Consider the following 26,765-nt stretch of genomic DNA (forward strand, 5'->3'; position numbering starts at 1 on the left):
GGATTTTCTTGTCTTTCACATTTAAAAACATTTAAAATGATTTCTTTAACTTCAACGCTAAGAGGGCTTCTTTTACTTCGTTTTCGAGGAGGACTCCAAGTATTTTCAACCAATTCATCAGCAGAATCAGTGGATGACATTTTTGGTTTCAATATCAGTTATTGAAATACGTGGTTATTGTTACAGTAATCACAATCACGTATAGATAGGGTCGTTATACAAATAAAAATATATACTTAAATAGTTTTAAATCGCACAACAAATAATTGCTAATTCAACATTAACAGCATAAATATAATTTATTGTCCTTTAACCATCAAGATGACTAAAAATATACTCACAAATCGATTCAAATTACAAAATTTCAATACCGAAATATAATACCTACTTAAATCGTGTCCGAACCTGTATGAGTTCCGACGACGTCGGCAGTAACGAAATAAAGATGGACATTTTGATTAGTTTTTAAATATTCTTGAAGAACTGTTACTGCATGTATGCATAAAATATTCATTAATTTTATTAATCGGATTATTTTTTTACTTACTATGTATTCAGTGATAAAAATAATTTATATCCTATGCAATAAACACTAATAGTTGAGAAAATAAAAAAATTAATAAAGTGTCATAATTATACTGTTACGTATCGGAACGAGTTAGACTCATTTGGAACATCTTTAACAATCATCTGTTAAATTTATCTTTGTTTATACTCCTTGCATCGCTTAATGAAAGTAGGTATAGCTGACTAGTTTGTCATTACTTTTATTTTTCACTGCTTTTTATTGCACCTCCATGTCGGCCCTCAGAAAGTCCAGCACTGATCCAAATTTACCAGAGGGCATATTAGGACGCCAATGGGTAATTAATTCAAAATCAGTTTATTAGTTAAGTTTAGATGATGGAGGTGCTTGGTTATTCGCCGAAGTCTCAAAGAGAATGTGGATTGCATTTTAAGTGGGCTGTGTGCTTAGTCAGACGGTTGTCGGTGGTGATTTTAAGTACATAAGGTTGGTAGACGTGACGTCTTGAGTAATTAACGGGAATTATCGTTAGCTATTATGCGTCTAGAAAATAAGTGGCGAAAAACAAATGAATTTTTTACGCCAAAAGGTAAGGTATCTATCAAAACAGTTACTCGTACAATTATTTTAATGATATTATATTATACTTGTGTATAATATACCAGGAACCTCATGAGTGAAAGGCCTTTTTGTCTTTTTTGAAGTTATACTTCTATACGCGCGCTCCACGTTGGAAATTTGTATGGGAGTGAATCTGTGAAACCATTACATAATATATAAGATAATGAGTAAGAGAGAGACAGAAGATATATTTTCTCTCTCTTCCTCTCTCGAATATAAAAATGTTCCTTTTGTATATATAATTTAATATTATACATATTATATAAAGATATATATACATATAATATTATACATATAATAAAATATTTATTAATATTATTATTTATGTGATATGTTTTGTATTATTTATTAAATGTTCATAATTATATTATTCTTTTGTATTTCAAAATAATAATCTCAATAAATCACTGTATGATCCAGAACTGTCAATTTTGAAATAGATTTGTGTTATGTCCTCGGTAGTGTAGTAGTCAGTATCCCCGCCCGTCACGCGGGAGACCGGGGTTCGATTCCCAGTCGGGGAGGACTTTTTTATTAATGTTATTACATTATTGTCATTTTTAAATACTTATGGATATTGCATTTTAATTTGTATTGTATTATTATATATGGAATTATGTTGCACTGTATTGTAGTGTATTTTTTTATGTATATTATTGTCATTTTTAAATACTTATGAATATTGCAGTTTAATTTGTATTGTATTATTATATTAATAACAAAATAATAAATTTTACTGCAGAGTATGTGTAAAAAAATTTTGCATTAAACTCCTTTCATACATATATGAAAATAAAAATATACATTTTCATCAAAATATTGATTCAATCCTTCATTGTTAGTAAGTTGTTATTAACTCTGTTTCTCTTTCTGCTATGTCTTACCTATAAAATTACATATGTAATGATTGTGCAGATTGACTCCCAAATAAATTTGTAACGGCGAATGCGCGTATAGAAGTGTAACTTCCACCGGCAGTCCCACTTGACTGCCACACCCGTTTTTTTGTTGTTTAACATTTTTTAACAAATTTTTAAATAAGTTTTCTTTCCCCTCATGTGTTTAATTTCTTTCTGAATTTTGCTTGAGATGTGTCAGTATTTATGAACGAGGCGTATTTTTTGCAAAAGTCTTTTCTGCTTCATTTAATTACATACTTAGATTTGGCTCTCAAGAAATTGGTATTTGTTCAATATTTGCTTCATTAAAAGCGGCAATATTTTCATCTGCATCTTCTGATAACTGAAGCTGATTTAGTTTGCTTTCAGTCTATAATCAAAAGCCATCCCAGTTGGCATTAGAAATATTCCATTTTTTAAAGGTGTCGAAAAGTTTTGCTGATTTTTCAGATATTAAAATAGGAAAATGATTACTGTCATAAAGACAATCAATTGGTTTCCATGTGAGGTTAGGATATATTCTTGGGTGGCACAAACTTAAATTTATTGAGGAAAATGGACCGATAGCAATATTAAAATAAGTTTTGGAATGAATATTCATCATACAAGTATCGGTAATATTCAATACACTTTCAACAGTCTTTCCTTGATCGAAGGTTTTTTCAGAACCCCACAATGTATTGTGGGCATCGAAATCTCCAACAAGAAAGATAAACTATAATTTGGAGGAATATAAATACTACAAACTGAAATTTTATTTGGACACCAAATGTTAACGGCGGTAGTTTCTAGGTTTTTGCAAATGGGAAAATGTGTGGAGTAGAGATGATTGGATACGAATATGGTTATAGTTTATTCGTCTTCCGGGTTTGGACCGTGTCATTTGTGAGTGACCCACAAATGACACGGTCCTCACAAATGACACGGTCCAAACCCGGAAGACGAATAAACTATAATTCTGACTCTGGCCGTGGAAGCCTACGATTTCATTTGACGAATATGGTTGTTGCACCGCTAGTTCTAAGAAAGTCCGTTCTTAAGAAGTGATATCGTTTCTTGTAAACGTACTATGTCGGCAGTAGTATCAAGGGTTAAAGGATTAACTTTGTACCCTAGACTTTTGAAGCCTATGGTAAAACCCATCACAATTTCATTGAATTAGATTGAAGTTTACTAAAATGAGGATTTTTGGGAATGTTGTTTAAGTTTTTTTAATATTCTTGTAAATCTGTACTTAAGCGACTTATCTGTTATAAAAGGATAAACATTATACGTGTCAGGCAGTAATGATTTGATCTCATGTTTAAACTGTTGTGCTTCAGATAATATATTGCTACTACCGTAAATGTTTTCAAGAAAACTTATAAAATTGTCTACAGAAGTGGAAAAAGAGTGTGATGACTTACTAAAACAGTCTTTTATTGCTTCTTTTGAGGCATCCGTGATTTTGGAACTGTCAGACGAATCTTTTTCTAACTTCTTCCTAGCTTGTTTTATTGTTGTTTTGTTTATATCTTAATAAGGAGGAGTCATTGCAAATGAAATTCCTTGTTGTGTTTCTGACACGTTGATTACGTTGGAATCTACTGAATTTGAAAAGACTCTCTTCATTCCAGGAATAGGTCAGGATGATATTTTGGTTGTCGATCTAGGAACTGAAGGAACATTTATATTTGGTCAATTTTTAGCTACATGTCTAGATTATTTGCATAAAAAACAGAGCATTTTATTGGTAGACAAAAATATGTGATGTGCATTACCTTCAAATAGAATAACCAATGAAATCTGGATCTCGTAGTTATCATTCGGTGGGACTATGTTGACCTGTCTACGGAAGAAAAGGATATGGTTATATTCGTCCTCTTGAATTCCTGCTCTCAAGAACGAGTAGTTTTAGGTATAGATCTGGCAGCAGCAATATATGAAACTGGAGGGCTATTACTTTCAGTCGTATTACTGTTATTTGCAGTTGGAAAACTTATATTTGATTTCATCTCGCCCCTGTAGTCAGAAGCGTTTATGACTTGGTCGCTAATATTTATGAGTTGTGTTGTGTTTGTTATAAGAAACTTTAAATAAAAACTGTAAAAGCCGTAAAACTTGTTGCCTATACGAACCAGGAAATTAGCCATTATTCTGATAATTTTTCGACTGTTCTAACAACCATTCAAATTTCGTCATTTTGTGTCATGTGGAACAATTTCACCCAATCATGTCAACATTAGACTGATAATTTGTGTTGTCAATCCCTATGACAACACGATCGAGTTTGACAACTTGAATACTTGAATCATTAGTGGTCTGTGCTTGAATCTCGATCAAGAACACCACAACAAGATTATAAATATTATGCGTGGTAATAGATCTTCTATAGTAGAGAACAGCAACGAATCTAATGTTAACTTAAATTTTAATAATTGTACTTTCACTAACTGTACTTTTAATAAATAAATGTTTCGTTATGTTGAGTTATGATTTTTTTTTTCGAAAAATTATCCGCCGAATATCCCTCGGACATTGATGAATGCCTCATAATTTCATGACAAATTTCTCAAGCTCGTTGCTTGTTACCAAGGAACGAGCTTTCAATTGTCATGAAATTATCTCGTCTGTTATCAATGTCCTAGGGATATTACTACTGATAATTTAATCGCTCGTATCATAGAACAATATTTATTAAAATTGGCAGAAAAAGTATCTTTGTTGGATATGTTTTCAAGACAATATAAAGTAAATTAATTAATGCACAACTCACTTTGAAGCGGGTATAACATCATTTAACGATTCCTAAAAAAGCCAACACTAGAAAATGTGAAGAACATAGATTAATTAGTTCGATGAGCCATGTACTTAAAGTACTTCTTACTATCATTCACTCTCCTATATACACCAAATTAGAAGAACACGTAAGTGACGTTCAATTTGGATTCAAAGCAGGACACTCGGAACGAGGGAAGAACTTTTTAGTTTGCAAGTTCTAATACAGAGAGCCAGGAATGTCAACTGCGATGTATATGCATGTTTCATTGATTTTGGGAAGGCATTTTATAAAATCCCTCATGGGAAACTAATCGATATCCTAAAAACATCAGGACTCGATGGTAAGGATATAAGACTGATCTCAAACTTATATCTTCAACAAAAAGCAAGTGTGCGATTAGAAAATGAACTGTCCGAGATCTTCACAGTCGAAAAATGAGATAGAAAGGGCTGCATATTGTCACCGGCATTATTTAACATATACTCTGAAAACATCGTTAGAGAGGCCTTGGACGAAGCAGAGGATGGGATTGCTGTAAATGGCCAACTTATAAACAATATTCGCTATGCAGACGATACAGTGTTGCTGGCAGATAGTGCGCAGGGACTCCAAAGGATGATGTGTAACGTTGTAGAAACATGTAACAAATACGGCCTAACAATGTGCTGCAAGAATAATTTCCATAATATGTGCAGACCATTTGTTTAACATTTTGAAATATTTTTGTAGTTTATTTGGCTGAGCGATCAGCTAATGAAATAACGTGTTAAATGCTCCACTTATTTGTCTCGAGAACAGTCTTTTAACTTTATAAGTAAAATCTTTAACAAAGGGCTCTCCAGTACATAATAATTAATTACCCTTAAAAGTTTCACTGGCATTCATATAGAATATTTGCAACACAACTCTAAAAATTAGATTCTTTCTTTAGAACATTCATTATAACCTTCTTGTTCTTCCTTTGCCCTATCCGTTTCGGACGTTGGCTATTAACAAGGCTATTTTGACTTTGTTTACGGCACCTCTAAACAGTTCGATCGATGTTAGTCCGAACCATTGTCGCAGGTTATGCATCCATGAGTGTCGTCTTCTTCCCGGTCCTCTCCTACTGTCGATTCTTCCTTGGACTATTAACTGTAGCAGCCGGTACTTAGTATGCCTCATGACATGTCCGAAGTACTCAAGCTTCCGTTTCTTTACGGTAAAGATTATTTCTTTGCTTTTGCCTATTCTCTGCATTACTTCCACGTTAGTGATGTGGTCTGTCCAGGATATCCTAAGAATACGGCGATATATCCACAGCTCAAAGGATTCTAGTTTCTTCAGGGTGGTTTCCGTTGTGGTCCATGCCTCTGCTCCATAGAACAAGACCGGGAAGACATAACACTTGACCAGTCTTAATTTTAGTTCCATTGAGATTTTGCTTGTGAACAACTTTTTCATATTGTTGAACGCGTTTCGCGCTTTTTCAATTCGTGATCTTATTTCTGTTGACTGGTCCCATTTTGTGTTGACTGTGGTTCCAAGGTGTGTGTATGTCTTCACTTGTTCTATTTTTCGGTTGTTTAATGTCAATTGCATCGGAGGTTGTTGTGTTCTGCTGATGAGCATGCATTTAGTTTTGGTTGTATTGAGTTCTAAACCATATTCTTGACTTGCTGTGTGTATGCTCTGCATGAGTCTTTGAAGCTCGTTGCAGTCATTTGCGATAATAACTGTGTCGTCAGCATATCTAAGATTATTGATTACCTCTCCGTTTACTTTGATACCCTCTGAAACTTCTCCCAGTGCTTCTCTGAAGATTTGTTCAGAGTATATATTGAACAGGAGCGGCGAGAGGACGCATCCCTGTCGTACACCCTTTTTAATATCTATCTTCTCACTGTGTAAGTTGCCCATCTTTATCTCAGCACTTTGGTTCCAATAGAGACTGGTTATTATGGGCCCTGAGATCCTTGCCATCAATATGCATCTTCCTGAGCATTTCCATGAGTTTATCATGTATGACCTTGTCAAACGCCTTGGAGAAGTCGATGAAGCACAAGTGGACGTCCTTGTGCATGTCTCTGCATCTTTGAATTAAAAGTTGCAGACTGAAGATCGCCTCTCTTGTACCCAATGCGCTTCGGAATCCGAACTGTGACTCCAATATTTGCTTCGCATTTGGTATTCTATTGTGTATGATTTTGGTGAAAACTTTGGTACTGTGATTTATCAAGCTTATTAAGCGGTGTTGATCACAGTGTTTTGCACTTGGTGTTTTAGGTATGGCTACAAAGGTCGATCGAAGCCATTCCTTCGGAATCTCCCCTTTGTCGTAAAAGGTGTTAAAAAGGCCTGTCAGAGAATCGAGGAAGTGGTCATCCGTTTCGCATAGGAGTTTTATGATCTCGCCCTTTATGTTGTCGGGACCTGGTGTTTTGTCGTTTTTTTTATAATTATTTTTTATATTTATTATTTTTATTATATATATATATATATATATATATATATATATATATATACTTTTATAATTATAACCTTAGTAGCCTTAAATAAAATTGCGGACGTCCTATATATACTTGAGATTTTCGCTGCTCCTCAAGATTCTCATATTGCTCTGGACGATGATAAGGATACATCTAGCTAGTTTCGCAGTACCGGCATCAACTGTGCCGAGAAAAGCCGTGTAATCTTAAACCAATTCCTAACAAGATTGTAAAGTGCATATTTGCAGCGAAATGAGGAAATATGGAGGAGGATCTCAGTTTGTGGTAACATAAAGTCATTCAAAAGCCGTTCGCGTTTTATATTCTTTGTGCCTTTATAGCTAATTGGACGATGCCGATATTATACACCGAATTTTCATCGTTAAAAATTGGAGCTGGTCTAAGTCAACGATCAAATTATAGACCATTCTGGTAATGATAGTATTACATTTTATTTTAAATACGAAAATATTTTAATTTTGATAATATAGACATTGATGATGGATAGAAACACTCAATGACAAGAAGTGAGAAATACACAAGTTAAACTGCGATTCAAAATTTGATCATAATATACCAATTCTTTCCCTTTAAGTGCCAAAAAATTAATTTCAGAAACTCCAAATGGTAACTAGATAAAGAACTTTTAAACAATTCGTGTCAGTCTGAGTCTCTACAGGAAAGCTCTAAATTGTGAGCTTTGCTCAAGACAGACTGGGTGGGAAAGTTTCTAATTTCTATACGAAGCGTTCCACTGGCTATCAAAAAACTTCCAAATAAGATAAAACTAAACAGCAAACATTTATACCTACAATTTGTTTAGTCACACTACTAACAAATCACTGCCAGAAGCATAACTCTGGCTCATCAAATGATGAGATTTATGCTATATGGCTGGCTAAATGGATATGTAAGACAAATAAGAGAGGTGTGAAAAAGGTATAACCATCTAAACTCTTGGCGAAAAACTGAAAAAGATTTATCAAATGTAGCTGTGTCTTGAGCTGAAACTAGACTTAGATGACATATATACATACATACATAAACAAACAGTTGCAACTCAATTGACGTATCATACACCATTATGCTGCGACTACTGTAGTCTCTAATGCTAAGGTATAATACTATCATGGTTAGGACAAAAGCGATGTTCTGGATAGCTGGCGAACTATGGATCATTACAACCTTGGCACAGTATGATAGTACTGTCATACCTGACAGCATTCCGTCCCAACTCCGTGGAATTAAAATGAACACGAAGACAAGTGAAGAAACAGATGTCATAGAAAATGGACTCCGAAATACGTGACTTATCAATATGTGTCTACAAATAAAATAGAACGGCTAAAGAGGGACACTAAGTCGCGGAGTCTATTTTTCCTCCAGATACGTCTTAGTAACATCAATCAGGGTACCTTAGACGAATGTTGAGCACAGTCAGACAACTTCAGCAGCACTTACTGTTATAATGAGGTTTGATAACGCCTTAATCCAAAATCCCTGGGTATTCAGATTTTGTATTTTCAAATGAGGGGTTACCTAAGCATTGGCTTAGCGAGCTAGTGAACTCTCAAGCACGACAAACTTAAGACAGTAAAAGTTTATTATTGTGCTTGACATCATTTCGTTTCAACTTGTGGACATAAAATTAACATGTCAAAGAAAAAGAGATGGCGCAAAAAGGACGTAAAGGGTCTTACAGGTTTCATATACAGCAGACCTAGCAAATTCTTGAAAAATTGTGTAATACTTAAAGGAAGATAAACAATATAAGGAAGATAAGCAATTTTGCTGTAGTATGAGTATGTATATGTATTTTGATGTAGAGTAGACTGCTTGCAGTAAAAAACTTCTAAAACTGGATTTCACACCTACAAATTGCGAACACTTCATAGAGCTAACAAAAATCCTTCCGTAAATCCTATACCTAGAGGCAGAATACTAATCATATACCCTGTTTGGAACAAGTCTTAAAAATCTTGCCTCAGGGATAAGCCAACTCATATAATGAGTTTTCGTAACCAAGTCGGCGGCTGAAAAATGAAGCAACCTATAGAAGAATTAGATGCATATTTTCATGAAAATTCAGTGTAAGAAGGAAACCCACAATGTAATTAGATGTTAAGCATGTTGTGTGGAGAAAAGAAGAAGAATAATTAAAAACAACAAATGGTAGATGATTTCAAAAAATATTTAATTTAAAGAAGAGTCTATAAATAAACAACTAGAATAACTTCAATATCTTGATAAGTGATTTAGAGAGATAAACGACATTTATTTCATCTATTTTTTTGCTTTAAATTATAATATTAAAGTATGTTTGAGAAATATATGTTAAAAGAAAATGAAAATGATTAGAAGTATGTTGTAACTTTATAACTTCCCTGATTGTTTGTTAGTTACTCTCTAATTTAGATTTTTCTGATGTTATGGTCATGATTATGGTAGATCGGGGCATGGCCCATTTGTGAGCCCTTCAGATTCTTAGACTTACTAAAACAAATCCATTGTATCACCTCCATAAAAAAACTAGGCCTATAGGACCTGGTCTTCGGCGTTTTTGGTGCCCAGGGTTCTCTGGGCTCCGATATCTGCTATAATAAGCAAGGGTTCCAAATCTAAGCTCTTACTGCCGTCTTGAGCGTCTAATCCTTTAAAAAGCCACAAATGTCTTTAAGGGTAACTCCCTTATTTGGCTCGGTTGCATAAAGGCCAAACCCAGGATCTGCTACCTCTGATAGGCCAGTGCTGGGCACTTCCAGAACACATGTGAGGAGATGTCCTATTCCTTATTACACAGACGGTATCGTGGGTCATTCGCCAATACAAGCAAATAAGGGTGCTACCCGAATCTACAGTGTCTGGTAAGAATACTTTACACTTGACCAGCATGACCTGTCTCATACCTTCACAACTGGCGTAGGAGTCCTGAAATCTCCGCAGAAAAACTCTTTGAGACTTCTTCTTCTCCTTCAAGTGCCCTCTCCGCTACGGAGTTTGGCGATCATCATTGCTATTCGTATCTTTGAAGCTGTTGCTCTAAATAATTGGTTAGATGTGCACTGGAACCAGTCTCTTAAATTGCGCAGCCAAGATATACGTCGTCTCTCCACGCCTTGTTTGCCCTGAATGTTTCCTTGGATAATTAACTGAAACAATTGATTTTTCCCTTTTAACACATGACCAAGATATTCCAACTTTCTTCTCTTGATGGTGATCAACAGCTCCCGATCTTTGTTCATTCTTCGAAGAACTACACTATTTGTTATTTTGTCTGTCCAAGGTATTTTCAAAATTCTTCTGTATATCCACATTTCGAAGGCCTCTAGTTTATCGGTATTGCTCTTGTTTAAAGTCCAAGTCTCTACTACTTACATCAGTATCGAGAAGATGTAGCATCTAATCAATCTCATTTTTAGGTTTAAGTTAATGTCATGACTTCCCAGAATGTCCTTCATATTAACAAAAGCAGCTCGAGTCTTTCCAATTCTAGTTTTTATTTCTTCTGTGATGTCATTGTTGTTATTAACGCTTGTTCCCAAATATTTATATTTTCGCACCCTTTCGATTTCGTTATTGTATATGTACAGGTTTGCATTCAATCTTTGTTTTTTTTTAAATAATCATTAAGTTCGTCTTCTTGACGTTCATTGTTAACCCTTTCTCTTCACTAGCTGTGTCTACCTGGTTTAAAATGGCTTGCAGGTCTTCTACTGTCTCCGCCATTAAAACCGTATCATCTGCGTATTTAATATTATTAATTGGTTGGCCGTTAACTTTTATCCCAATTTGTTCTTCCTCCAATGCTTTCTTCATAGTCTTTGAGACTACCTCGACCAATACTGAAGGACACTCACGTTCGGTATCATAGGCAGAGTACATAAGCCCTGTTTTGCAAGAGTGTCAGCCGATTTGTTCTCTTGTACACCTGTGTCACGGTACATATACTAAGATGACCATATTGGTCAGCATAATACCAGCAACTACACTCTTGCACTCAAGAACCAGCTTAGAGTTGACTTTGGGCACTTTTAAAGCTCTTAGCGCTGTTTGACTGCCAAAACATATTTCCTTCTGAGCAAACCCTGTCTATTATCTGCTGAGCACATAGCAGAAAGACTGATGCATGGGAACTGAGAGCCTGCTCAGATTAAAACCCGATTTCCCTACCATTTCCTGCTGTACGACTCCAGAAATCTAATGCTGTTGCATCGAATTTCGTCTTATACCACCGCTGTAGCTTAAGAGTGGTGTAGTGTCAGGCTCCCGTGTCATTTTTTCTATCTACTTTTTCGTTTTATATAAGCGACATACGTTGTTTATATGTTTATACAAAGTCGCGCATTAGTAAAAAATATATAATGTACTTAACATTTCTTTCTGCCTTTATTTGTCTGTTCATCTGTCCTTTACTTTAATTCTGATTTTTAGTTAATATTTATTTAATTAGCTGATTTTAATCTATGTGTCTATAAGTTGCTTTCATGCTGTTCTCTATTCTTTTATCTTTGAAGCAATGCTTCTATACATCGATTCACTACTCTCTATAATTTCGTTTTTGGTCATCATGTTTTTATTCTAAGCAGGTTTTAATTAAAAGCTGCATGCAAAATTAACAAAATACAGACATTCAATGAAAAGTCAAAAATTAAAAAAAGAAGATTATCTGTCAATATGTAGTAAAGCAAACACACAAACATAAAAATCTAAATGGTAGCAATAATTACAATATTGAATCTGTTTAAATTTTTATGACACTTCTTGTTTTAAAATAATTTCTTATACTAAAACATTATCAGTTCCACTATTGTATTAAATTGCGACAAAAAGAGTAACATAACAAATGATTACGTAATACACAACAGATATACGAATCTACGGATTTGGTTTTTAAACAATCCCAATCTATTTTATATTCATCGAGTTAGAATCTATGGAGAGGGCATCACGTGACTAAAAACGACCTCACTTCGGCCATATTGTTTTGACACTTTTGACAGATCATATATGTTTATTTACGTTTGTTGTTTTTCGAATATTTTTAGTTTTATAATACTTTTATAGAAACTGTAATAATATATTGTGATAGTGCATAATAATGGTTTCTTGTTCTCAACGTAGTTGCAGTGGCAGAAGCAATGTTAATAAAAAATCTTCAGGAATAACGTTCTACAGGTTAGTATACAAATATGTAAACAAAGTAATGGCCCGTACTTCAGAGAATAAATTAATAGTATTTGACTGTATTAATTTATCTTTATGTATAATATATCGTGTTTTTAGTGTTTACCGCGGGATAAATAAATCATAGTTTATTAAAAATGTATTGCAATTTTTTAGATTATGATTAAATCTTCTGAATAACTAGTCATATTTTTATAGTAGTTTTAATATTATTGAGTCCGACCATGATCCCACCGCCATATTGATATCACAGTTAGCCACGCCTACCTACGCCGTTTTTAGTACATACGTTAATATGCTCATAGCTTCTCCATAGATTCTAACTGGATGTTTATATTTGATTTTGAGATTTGTCCGTTAAGATTAATCCTTTTGTTTTAATGTATTTACTAAATTGGTATTAAGAAAGCCTTCAGAACTTTTAAAAATATTTTTCTAATATTTAAAAACTATATTTTTCGATTTTACTAACACAAAACAAATTGTTTGTTAAATTAAAATTGCCACTGTTGCTTTATATTTTTGTCACACGTCTTGGTGAAACCATTATTCTTTTTAAAAGAAGTTCAGTAACTCTTTATACGTGCATGCTATGCCAGCAGTTGCGAGTAAAAACAGACAGACTTTTTCCTCTGAGAATTCGTCCGTTTATCAAAACTGAAAAATTATTTAATACTCTAAGTGGATATTGCATTTTTGCTGCGGCCACCTTCAATACACCAGTTTTATCCATGGCGCGGAAAACTTTCCACCAAAAAGAGGACAACGGGAGCAATAGAATTTTTTTATACTATTTAGGTCAGGTTTCGTTACAACAATTAATAGCAAGTATCTGCCATAATCTGAAAACTATTGAATCTCCTTATCTATCTTCTTATTTCTAAAATTCAAATATTTCTGTCGATCTCTGTAACTCGATTTAATTTTTTTCAAAAATGTCGTAATGGAAGATATCGATTTCAATTTTATAGATTTTAAAAGACTAGTTGGAACTACAAAGTTTGTTAACAATCAGAGTGTTCCATTTTGTAATCTATTTTTTTCAAACTAATCTAAAATAATTTGATAACGGCCTTCACTTATGTCGTCAGGGTCATATATGCCAACAAGACTTGGTTATCACAAATAAGGCGGGCTTTAATAAATTAGTATTTAGGGTAATGTGATTATTCAAATGCAAGATTAATAGCGTATATAGGGCGCTATTAATAAAAAATTAATCAGAATATTTAGCAAGATAGATTGTAATAAATTTAATCAATATTTTATTGAAGTAAGTTACCTGATTTGGATGGTTATTCGTTTGATATTACTTAGAGTAAATATACATAACTTATATATAATAGGATCAAAAAGTATTGTTCGAGTTATAATCTTAAAAATAATACGAAGGTTCTTGAATGGTCAACAGACTCCTATAAATGAGTAAGATATAGACATAGACAATTCTCAAAAAGTCTGCTGATAAATGAAAAATCTAATGGCATTTTTAGAATCCTTTACAGTTAATACGTATGCCACCTTTCCAGATATGTGCTTCATGTAGAATAAATGACAGTTTGTTACAGTTTGTTGAAAATCGATGTTTGTTTTAAATCGGTTAAAGAAATATTAGTTTCTTCGACTTCTCCAATTCTCCCAGATTGAAAAAAAATTCACCAATAATATGTAATAAATGTGCAGATAGTTTATCAAATACGTTAGCACGTTTAATATCCGAAGTCTTCATTCAATTATAACTTTCCTATAACTACTAAATTTGGTAATATTGATTTTTCTCCTCCTCTGTAGTACATGTTGTGGTTATTTAGTTCTCTCCATTTTCTGGGCATTGCCAACACCAGATATATCTATATTTAATGTTTATAACTTATTTTAAAGTAAAGTTTTGGATTATTTCTAAAAAAAATAGTAAATTGCATTAAGATGCAACAAAAAAATAGCTTCAGAACAATATCTATTTCTCTTTTATAAAATTATGCAGTTTTCCCTACTAATACATCCTTCTTGACTTTAAGGTCGCTATTTTTATCTAAGTTAAACATTTTTGGCTTTTGTGCGCAAGGCTTTTGCAGGTCGATGATCAAGAAAGACTTACATTTTGATGGTTGTCCTTCTCTGCCTAATTTTGGTCTCTTATTAACATATTCAATAGTATTGCTTCTTGATAGAGTATTTGGACGTTTTGAAAAAATATTTAGAAGAAAAAAAAAACAATGGTTGAACCAGAGGAGTACTACAAAGTGTTTGCATCTTTAGCTACAGTTAAAGTTATAGGAAAAGACGGGGAACTTTTTGATTTCATGGATGCTGCAAAACGAGTTTTATTGAAAAAGCTTCCTTTTTTGATGCGTGAACAACGAGTTTTTTCATTTTCAAATAAAAGTAATAAAGACATTGAAGCTAAAAATACCTACTGTGGTGATTATAATACTTTTAAAGTTATAAAAAAAAGAATGCAATTTGCTAGGAGTATACAGCACAGTGAAGTCTATGATATTATTGAATCATGTAAGCGAAAAGAAGAAAAAAGATGTGGAACACCTTCTCAAATTTATTTCATTATCTGAAAGTTCAGAAGACTTTTATAATACTGCACTTACCAATGGGCAACATGGTTCTAACGATAATAATACTGTAGTGTATGATGAACTACAGCCTTTGATGAATAAAAATTAATTTTTAATTAGGTATGTAATTAGACAGTTATTAAATCTTCGCTGACATCTTAAAGACAAGCTCTGATTATCAATAAACTTACAAATGAATAATAACATGAAGTTGTCTCCACATGAATTTTCCAAAAGTGCTTAAGTCACTGACTTAAGGTCGTTTTGAAAAAAAAAAATGATTCACTTCTTCAAAGCCATGATTTTGTTTCAATTGCCTTGTAACAAGAATTTGATCCTGCAAATTACATGACTGATTATATTCTAAAATAATATTTAATTATATTCTTAAACATAGAAAAAATTCGTTCCTGAAAAATTTACTTTTTTTACTTAAGACCTTTTGGAATCCACCTATTCAATTATTGTCCATCTAAAACTATAAAAATCACAGGTTTTTATTTGGTTGTTGTTTTATATAAGCCTTGCATTAATTTCGAAACACATCGTAAGTGTGTTGATGGTTTTGGAGTAACCTCTCAGTCAACATTATTCTCGATTTTAGAGTAGATGTTTACAATAAAATTTTCACTCGTATATGTCGTAATTGTAGTAATTTATATTTTTTTGGTACAAAGACTAGTGGATCTCGTTAGTAAACATAAATAATAGATCGGTAAGAATATATTTAATAATACATAATACATAGAGATATACAATTTATATTTAAGTTTATTTAACTTTAACATATCTCTAAAATTTCCTCGTTTGGTGGAATATTTTGTTGTATACTAGTGGAGAGAATACTAGTGGAGAGAGGCAATTTCATAGAAAGCAGTTTCTTGTAGTTCCTCTATCTCGTTTGGTGCTGAGAGAAAAGTGTATGACGTAAAACGACAAAAACAAAAAACTTGTGTCACGACACGTCAATTGGATCGTTATGAAATTTGTGGCTTCATTATTTATTTGAAAGTTTAAATTGCGATGCTATCGGTCAAATTGCTCTATACTGGGAAATTCTAGATCCTATTAGGGGATCAATAAAAACGTGATATATATCTAACAACTAAAATAATAACCAAATGATTAGTAAAGTAGACATTATCTATCCTATTAAAAAACATTTTGGCTAATAAATCACATCATAGTTTTTAAAATTTAAGGCTTTAATTCTTTTTAAAGCTATAGAGAATACTAAATATTTATAATAAAATATGCAATCTGTTAACTGTGAAAATATTGCTGAAAACATAACTAATAAATATAAGGTACCACAAATCCTATGAAAACGTAAAAAACTCAAGAGTATAATAGATATTAGAATATACAGGGTGACCGGAAGAAAATAAAACATGATTTTTCAGGAACTACATTTTTGAAAAATTTAGCCAGGGTAAGAATATCCACAACATTTCTTAAGGGCTAATGGGGATCAATAATACATTGTTTTAAATCAATTGTAGTTCCCTCTCCATTAATCTTAGACCAGGGCGGATCTGTTTTGACGTGAATGTTAAGGGTGGCATTCGTATTTTTACAAAAAACGTTGTGTGATAACTTCAGTAATAATAATTGACGTATTCTCCCTCTCAAATAGGTAGAGCCAAAAATGCTCAACAACAAAGCCTACCAATAATGAAGCCTATCGAACCAGAAGAACTTGCAGAAGCTCTAAAATTAATTAAATGCCGCAAAGCCGCACGAGTTTCACAACATTTATCCTGAATTTATAAAACACATTGGTCCAAATACCAGTAAGTGGCTTCTTGCATTTTACAATCAAATATTGACTAAGCAGAAGTTTCCTAAATCCTTCAAAAAAAGTAAGATTATCGCAATATCTAAACCTGGGAAAGACCCTGCACTATCTGAGAGCTACAGACCAATCGCACTTTTAAGCGTCTGCTATAAGATATTTGAGAGGATAATCCAAACGAGATTATTTTACCATGCAAAGCCAAATATTCATCAATAACAAGCTGGATTCATACCGGAAAGGAGCTGTGGCGATCAAGTCCTCTATTTAACAACATTTATTGAGAACGGATTCCAGGAGAAACTTAAAACAGTAGCAGCTTTCATAGACTTGATGTGTGCCAACGACACAGTGTGGAAGGAGGGTCTTTTATTTAAAATATACCAGATGGTACCATGCCGCTCGTTCAACAGTTTGATAAACCAAACGCTAAGTGACAGACTTTTCCAAGTACACTTAAATGGGAAAAACAGTAAGTTCAGAAACCTGCAAAACGGCTTATCACAAGGGTCAGTTATGTCTCCTCTTCTTTTTATTATTTATAAGTCATCTGTACCAACTACCACCTCGCGCCAATTTATTTATGCCGATGACATGGCTCTGGGTGCTCAAGAAGAAGGCATAAAAATCTCCGAATCCACCACAGAAGCAGATCTAAACACTGATAACAGATACTTTAAGAAATGAGGCCTAAAACCAAACCCATCGAAGACTGAAATAACCATCTTAACAACCACAAGGAAAATTACAGACTAAAGATAGAATGCGATGGAACCATTCTAAAGCACAGTTCGAACCCAAAATACCTCGGTGTAACTCTAGATCGTATCCTAACTTTTAAACAGGATTTGGAAAACACTTCAGCAAAAATAAAGACCCGCAATAACATTATTCAGAAATTAGCAAATACAATGAGGCACATATCGAGAAATATAAAGCCCACACCAACCCAATGGTTTCCAGTTTTAAGCAACATCGCTCCACCAGCAATAAGACAACTAGCCGCACTCAACACCCTAGTCCAAAAATGTAAACAAAACCCAGCACTACCGATAAATACAGATATCGCTGAGCTATACCAAAGAGAGTTAAGAGAATACCGCGTTAATAGAAAACCCTACAATTAAACCAGACGGCTTTTCTCTTCCTCGTCGTAAATGGTGCAACCTTAATAGAATACGAGTTGGTCATGGAGTTTGTAACAAGTCTCTGAACCAGTGGGGTATAAATGCCAGTCCGGGATGTGACAAATGCAGCGCTGTTGAACAAACAATTAAGAGTCTTCGAGTGCCCAGCCACCAAGTTCGCTGGCAGTCTTCAAGAAATCCACCAACTCACTCCAAGGCAAGAGATTGGCTTCGAGGCTGTAACCTTCGACTTTAATAATTTTTATTTTATTATGTTCTATGTTTGTGTTTTCTTATTTATTATTGTTATTGTCATTATTTTTTTATTGTAAAACCGCAATGTGTAAAGTTCATACGAATATATATATATATATATATATATATATATATATATATATATATATATATATATATATATATATATATATATATATATATATATATATATATATATATATAAAATAGGTAGGGAATATTATTAAAAAAATAAAATATTTAAAAATTACAAAAAATGTCGATATTTTTCTACTTTCCTTGCTTACAACTTTAAAATAATTTATTTTGGAGCACATTCGTAATGAAATAAAATATCGAAAATAAAATACGGCTGGTTAAAAATTTTTTTAAATTAATAAATACAAAAAAGAGGGGGAAACAGGCCTGTTCTTATTAAATGTTTTTCAACCACTTATAATTCGTCTAGAAAATCTTTATAATATAATAAAACAACCCACCAAATTTCATTATAACCGATTTAATAGATTTCGATCACATTTTTTTTTTAAATTGAAATTTTTTAGAACCCTGCAGAACCAAAACTATACCATATAGAAGTGTTTTAATTTTTTTTACTTATAAAACATTTTTTTGGCTTATAAACAAATAGAATATCTCGGTAAATTTAAACTTTTACTTTAATTTAAAGTTTAAATTCAGCGTTTTTAAGTATATTTTAAATGCCTCATATTTGTTGCCAAAAATCGAAACCGAAATTTCATGCCATAGGTTTTGAAGATTGGACTTCAACAATGTGGTTTCTAATGGAAATGGCAGGTTAACGGAAAAGTCATAAATTTTGATGATCTCTGAAAATACAAAATTGCCTAAGAAAGCTGCACTCTTCATACTAAAAGCCCTTTTTGATTTTTACCGATAGGTCACTCTGATCAGAAGATATATATATATATATATATATATATATATATATATATATATATATAATGAATTGATACCAAAATACCAAGACCAAGAAAATAAAATGACCAAGAAGATTGATAATGTGCAGATGTCAAACAGCACTATAAGCAAGTGAATTATTATCAATAGATTAAAAAGCTTGATGAAAGTACCGACGTTGCTGGAGTCGCTGTTCTGCTTGTGTTTGTGAGGTATCCATTATTGATGAAAATAGAAGAAGAACTCCTTATGTGTGACAGGCTTAAAAGTTATGGCACTGGTGAAGAAATTTTCAAGGCTATCCACTAGTATATAAAAAAAACTGATGAGAAATATAAAAAAAAATGCGTGGAGTAAATGTCTGGATATTTGCAATGATGAAACGGCTGCTATGGTTGGTAAATTTAGAGGGTCAGTGTTTACAATAAAGGTAATAACAGAAAATGCCTCCACCAGTCATTGTATCTTACATCGCCATTCTTTGGCAACTAAAAAGATGCCGCAAGATTTAAAAGACGTATTGGATGGTTCTGTGAAAATAAACAATTTTAGTGAGACTATTTGAACTAAAAGATCCACTTATTATCACATTTACAGAGGAGTCTTTCATCCAATATTAAAAAGATGTCAATTGGCTGCTAAAATTGGGATACCTTTAGGCTAAGGATGTGTTGAAAAGAGGAACATCATAAATTTCTCTCGATTACAGGAATTTGTTATAACAAATGAAATCAATCCTCAAACGAACTTCTTTGAAATTGTTATTCCTCCTTTTTTGGAGGAAAGTATTGTAAACTATTTTTCTGATATTGACTCAGATGACTTATCTAGCTGGATGATGTATCCGTTTTCGTGAGACCCAAAAAATAAACCTGTCGGAATGACAAATAAAGTGTTTCAAAATCTACTTGAGATCAGAGAAGATAGCAGTTTAAAACTCAAATAGAAGGAAGCCAAGAAGAGTTCTGGATGCAGGTATATTCAGAAAATAATGTTGTTGCAGAGAAAAAACTTGTATGTTTTGTTTGTGTGATTTGAGGGTCAAACAAAGATTCCCATAATTATAAAGGATATAATGAAAACATCATCGAAACAGTTTCATTCATCACATGAAGTAAAGATATTTGAATATCAAATGTACTGTATTTTATTGATCTGAAAAAAAGTTTATATTGAAATCAAATGAGTCTCAGAATTATATATTTTTCATTTTTTGACATTTCCCAAATCTCTTCATGGGTTGGTGTGCCTCGAAATATTCTTAGCACTACAAGGGTACCGCGACTAAAAAAGTTTGAGATCCACTGTCGTACAGCAATGTTGAGAATATGTAACAGCGGATTAAATTATTTTAAGGTTTATGCTCATATCTTCATTAATGAAAAGATTCTTTAGTTTACAGAAGCCTGGTCTGATATCGTTAACGTTGGCTTATAAATATGTGATATTGTTGACTCTTTTTATATTTCTACTCCATACTCTCCGATATTCATTGTTTATAACTCCGTTTTTTTTACAACCATAAGTTTTGTCTTAAAAGTATTAAGTTTTAGCCAATATTCATCACCTTCTTTGGATACCCTGTTTATAAGCCGTTATATCTCTTTTTTATTGGAAGCGAACAGGACCGTGTCGTCTACGTATCTGAGATTATTGACATTAATTCAGTAGATTTTTATTCATTTGAGGCTACTTTATAAATAAATTCGGAGTAAATATAAAAAAATATATGCTATCAAATACACCCCTCCTTTATTCTAGGTCGTATCACCACTGCTTCTGTCTTGTTCTGACCATTTGGTATGTTTACATATTGACGCTAATACAAATTTTTGATAATAAGGACGTGGTGGTCATCAATTCCTACCTGTTGCAAGACACTATTAGATATGAACCAGGACCTCTATGTCTGCTTTATAGATTATCAAAAGGCTTTTGATAGAGTACGACATCAGAAACTCGTAAAACTGTTAAGAGAAAAGAATGTGGATAGTCGTGATATACGGGTTATTCTTAATCTGTCTGGAATCAAAAAGTAAAGGTTATAACCGAAAATGTCGATACAGAAACTATAGAAATCAAAAGAGGTGTCAGACAGAGTTGCGTGCTGTCCCCATTGTTAATTAATATTTAAATGGGAATAAGCCACAATTAAAGGTTAAAATACATTTGTTGACGTTTCAATTACCACTTCGGAAATCGTTCTCAAAATACTATTTTGAGAACGATTTCCGAAGTGGTAATTGAAACGTCAACAAATGTATTTTAACCTTTAATTGTGGCTTATTCCCATTTAAATATTAATTAATTTAAAATGCCACAAGAAAATAGCTTCAGGACAATATTAAGTCCCCATTGTTATTCAATCTGTACAGCGCAGCTATTTTTAAGGAAGCAATATCAGAGAAACAACAGGGTATATCAATAAACGGAAAAATCTTGAACAACATAAGATTCGCAGACGACACTGCTGTTTTTGCAGACAGTCTAGAAGCACTCCGACGGTTAGTAAATAGAATATATCAAGTCAGTATAAAATATGGACTACAAATGAAAATTAAGAAAACCAAGTGCACGATTATTTCTAAGCAACATACAGTGGGAAGGCTGGATATCGAGGGAAACAAGTAGAAAGAGTGAATAACTGCAAATACATGGGAACCTGGGTAAATAAAAACAATGACCAAGGTAGAGAAATAAGGACACGCATTGAAATTGCAAGACAAGCATTTATAAAAATGAAAACCATGTTTGTTAATCTGGAGCTGAGGATAAGGGCCTTAAGATGCTACGTATTCTCGACTTTGTTGTATGGAATGGAAAGTTAGACACTAAAAGTGAATAATATAAAGAAGTTTAAATGATTTGAGATGTGGTGCTATAGGAGGATTTTAAAAATATCATGGACCCAACGAGTTACAAATGCTGCAGTGTTAAAAAGACTACAAAATGATTGCGAGGTCATAAAGCACATCAAAACAAGAAATCTGGAATATTTAGACCACATTACCAGAGGTGCGAAATATGAGATATTAAAGATCATAATGCAAGGTAAAATCAAGTATAAAAGATCCATAGGAAGACAAAGAATTTCCTGGCTAAGAAACCTAAGAGTGTGGGATCGTTGCAGCTCAATAGATCTTTTTAGAGCAGCCGCCAATAAGCTACGGATAGCTGTGATGATAGCTAACCTCCGATAGGAGAAGGAACTACAAGAAGAAAAAGCAAGACACCTATCAGGTTATCATGGGTGTGCCGGTCAAAGGCCTTCTCAAAGTCGATAAAATTCATAGATACCTTCTTCTTCTTCTGGTGGCGTACGCTATATAGGCGTTCGTGATAGTTGAATTATGCTTATTCTCCTCTTGCATATGGAATATATATGTTGGAGTAGGCGTTCTTCTGTTTTTCTTATTATTGTATTGATATCAGGTATTTTGCAACAGTTTTTTAAGTCTCTGAATCATGAGTCTCGTTTGCGGCCTGTCCTCTCCGAACTTTTTGAACATCTTTGACCGACATCTTTGAATCATGTCCTTTAAACTTAATAATGCTTCTCTGGTTATAAGGTTGTTTTTGAAACCAAACGGTATTTTGCTTAGTTGTACGTCTATTTTGTAGTAAATTCACAATTGCCGTATACTTAAGATAATTTTCAGCACATGGCACATCAGACTGATGGGGCGAGGATCGCTACATTGTCTAGCGTTGTTTTTTTTTTCGGTACCATTACAAATGTTGGCAGTAGCTACTCTTATGGTATAGGCCCATTATCGTATATTTTATTGAAGAGGTTTAGAAGAGAATATGTATCTTTATTGACAAGTAGTTCGATTATTTCTCTCATATATTAAGATTATTTAAAAAAATTGTAAATAAAATTTTGTGTTTAATATTTGTGTAGGTATTAAATCATATGCTATTTTTTATAATAAATTTAATACGATTTTTTTTTATTTATACTCAGAGGCCTTATACTGAGAATATTACGTAATATTTTATGTAAAATGCTTTAAATAGTATTTACACAACACACTGTACCACACCTAAAATGTAGTTTGCAAGTTCACGACCGACCAAGGTTACGAAAAAACATCCCACGCTTCATACTAACTATATCAGTAAAACAGACAATAAATCTTATCACACCGACAATTTCCCAACCTACATAAACTACTTAACAATTATTCTTATCAAAGTAAGATCAGAAACTCGCAAAAATGAAAGTATGTCGAACAAATATTTTGACTAAAAATTTCTATAAAATCTTGTGGATTTCTATATATGGAGTGTAACAATTTGTTAAATAAATTTAAATATGTAAGAATAGACATCTATCAAATTCTATTCATGAGGAACTTTACATACTTCTACCATATGTAGAGTCCCTCAGGGAGCATATCATGTGGCCACTAAAAAATGTCAACTCCTCTTCTTTATTAATTAACAGGGTGATTTGTATAATTGACCATTTATTTCATTTTACTGTAGTGTTTATACGGCTCATTTGATTTTTTTTAATTTTTGCATGATACAGTACACTACTATCAAGCATTCGACTGGTATTAGCTAAACTAAAAAATTCCAGGACTGGCTTTGGAAAAATTAATTTAGGGATTCGTATTAAATATTACACCCTGTATATATTTTTTTTAAAATGCAATAAGTGATTTTCAAAGTATATAAATAGCCAATGAAAACGACATATGCGACAATGTTGTCGCACTTTTATTAAATTTTTAGTGAACGATCAAATCTTACCAAAAATAGAACAACCATAATGAAGTATCAAATTATAAGGTAATTAATTTAAACAAATGTTATAAATTTCAAACATTTTAATTGAAATGATAAACTGAGTCACTGCACAACAAAAAACAGTAACTACTAACAATAACGAAGAACAATTTAAAAAAAAAACTAAAAATATATACATAGTTATGATAAACCCATAAATTAGAACTGGAAAAGATACAATAATGGTAACAAAATAAAAATAATTCAAAATAGATTTTCGAAATGGAACCCTGCAGCCTGTACACATTTTTGTTGCCGAATTGTTAATTGACGTATTGAATTACGGATACTCTGGGGATCGTTTCTAATAGTATTACAACAATGTATAATTCTATCAATTAATTGTTGTCGGTTATTAATATTCACTGCGTAAACTAGTTGCTTCAATCGTCCCCAAATATGGTAATCAACGGGATTGAAATCAGGGGATCTTGAAGGCCACGAAATAGGACCTGCACGTCCTATCCACCTGTTGCCATAAACATTATTGAGATGTTGTCTCACTGCCAGTAAAAAGTGTGGGGGTGCCCCATCATGCTGAAAATACATCCCTCGGATAGCAACGTTCGCGTTGGCAAGCAAATTCGGCAAAATATTTTGTAGAAAGTTCAAATAGACCTGCCCTGTTAAAGGACCATCAAAAAAGTGAGGACCTACTAATTGGTTATTTATGACACCAATCCACACGTTAACCGAAAACCTTAACTGAGAACGACGTTCTCGAATAGCATGGGGATTTTATTCTGCCCACACATGTGAATTTCGTGAATTATTTATCCCGTCTCTGGTAAATTGGGCTTCATCTGTAAATAGTGTCCTGTATAGCGTTGGTCGATTATTGTTAATCCATCTACAAAATTCCAACCTATCGATCTCATCTCCAGCATGTAGTCGCTGAACCATTTGAATGTGATATGGGTATAGATTATTTTTTTGTAAGACTCTACTTACTTTTGATTAAGTAACATTGAGTTCTCGACTTACTTGTCTAGTGCTTATTGTAGGGTTCATAGTAACGGCGTCCATAATGTCATCTTCCTGCGCTTCATCTACATGTCGCTCTGTTGTTCCACTAGGAAAAGTGCCATTTTCTCGCAAATAATTAAAAACTGACCCAAATGTTGGATGACTGGGAGTTCGACGATTAGAAAATCTCCTGCGATATTCTCTACTAGCAGCTCTACCATTCCCATTACATAATCCATAAACAAATATTATGTCTGCATATTCTGTGGTCGAAAACTGATGTGGCATTTTGAACGAAAGTAACAAAAGTTCTACCAAAACTAACATAATGTACTTAACGTAGATATGACAGAAGAAATATGTATTCTTGTACACATAAATAACAATTGATAATGACAATGGGTATAAAATATCAAGAAACGTCAAACGGTCAACGCCAACCTTCATTTTAAACTTTTTTAGATTTATTTTTATTTAGTACAGTTGATGCAATATACTATTATTTGACATAAAATTTAAATCATTTACAATCAACAAAAACTAACACATACAAGAGGTTTGACATTTTAATCAATTTAATTTATTATTTATCGAAAATAATGCCCCAATACGATCTATGAGTAAAAATTTAAAATTGAAAAACAATTGATTCTATCGTAGAGATAATACAAAGTGACAGTAAAGATGTTAATTTTCTACGTATTAGATTATGTTGTAGGAACTCATTTTAATAAAAATGTTTGAAATTTATAACATTTGTTTAAATTAATACCTTATAATTTGATACTTCATTATGGTTGTTCTATTTTTGGTAAGATTTGATCGTTCACTAAAAATTTAATAAAAGTGCGACAACATTGTCGCATATGTCGTTTTCATTGGCTATTTATGTAGTTTGAAAATCACTTATTGCATTTTAAAAAAAAAATTATACAGGGTGTAATATTTAATAAGAATCCCTAAATTAATTTTTCCAAAGCCAGTCCTGGAATTTTTTAGTTTAGCTAATACCAGTCGAATGCTTGATAGTAGTGTACTGTATCATGTAAAAATTAAAAAAATCAAATGAGCCGTATAAACACTACAGTAAAATGAAATAAATGGTCAATTACACAAATCACCCTGTTAATTAATAAAGAAGAGGAGTTGACATTTTTTAGTGGCCACATGATATGCGCCCTGAGGGACTCTACGTATGGTAGAAGTATGTAAAGTTCCTCATGACTCACCCTGTATTATAAAGTTTTGCATTTGCAAACTTGTATTAATAACGTTAAGTGACAATATGGCGGGTGTTGGAGAAGAGTGGTATAAGTCTAAATTTTAAGTTTCGAGAAAAACGCAATTATAGTTTTTTCAAATTTAATGTTGTTGTTACGGATACAAATAAGGTATTTTCGTTAAACAATTTTTGGAAATAGCTTTGAATTTGTTGGATTAAAATAGATCTACTAGTAAAAAGGACCTAGTTGTACAATTTTTAAAAAAATATGACTTATATCACTTTTCACAATCATTAACAAAAAAAATGTGAAACTGAAAAGTTTTATGTTTACTTAAGGGGATACATTTATGGTCAAATACAACGTAAAAGTTTATTTAATTTTTAAAAATTTCAATTTCTGTGTGTACACTCTCCTCGTCACTACTATTTTCATCCTCGGGTAACATATTTGGTATATCCTCCTTCGTAGTTAAATTTCTATAAAAATCATGAAATGTTTTTGAAATATAAGGCAATAGCTCTACCAAGTTCTTTTTTTATCGATGTTTATTGGATTGGGACCTTTATATGGCAGAGGAATTTTTATGTTTTTAGGCCACGTATTACCTTTTCTTAAAAAACATACGCTTTTAAATGGTTCGTCTATATTT

Source organism: Diabrotica undecimpunctata, chromosome 2 (assembly GCF_040954645.1).
Source record: "Diabrotica undecimpunctata isolate CICGRU chromosome 2, icDiaUnde3, whole genome shotgun sequence".
Lineage (NCBI taxonomy): Eukaryota > Metazoa > Arthropoda > Insecta > Coleoptera > Chrysomelidae > Diabrotica > Diabrotica undecimpunctata.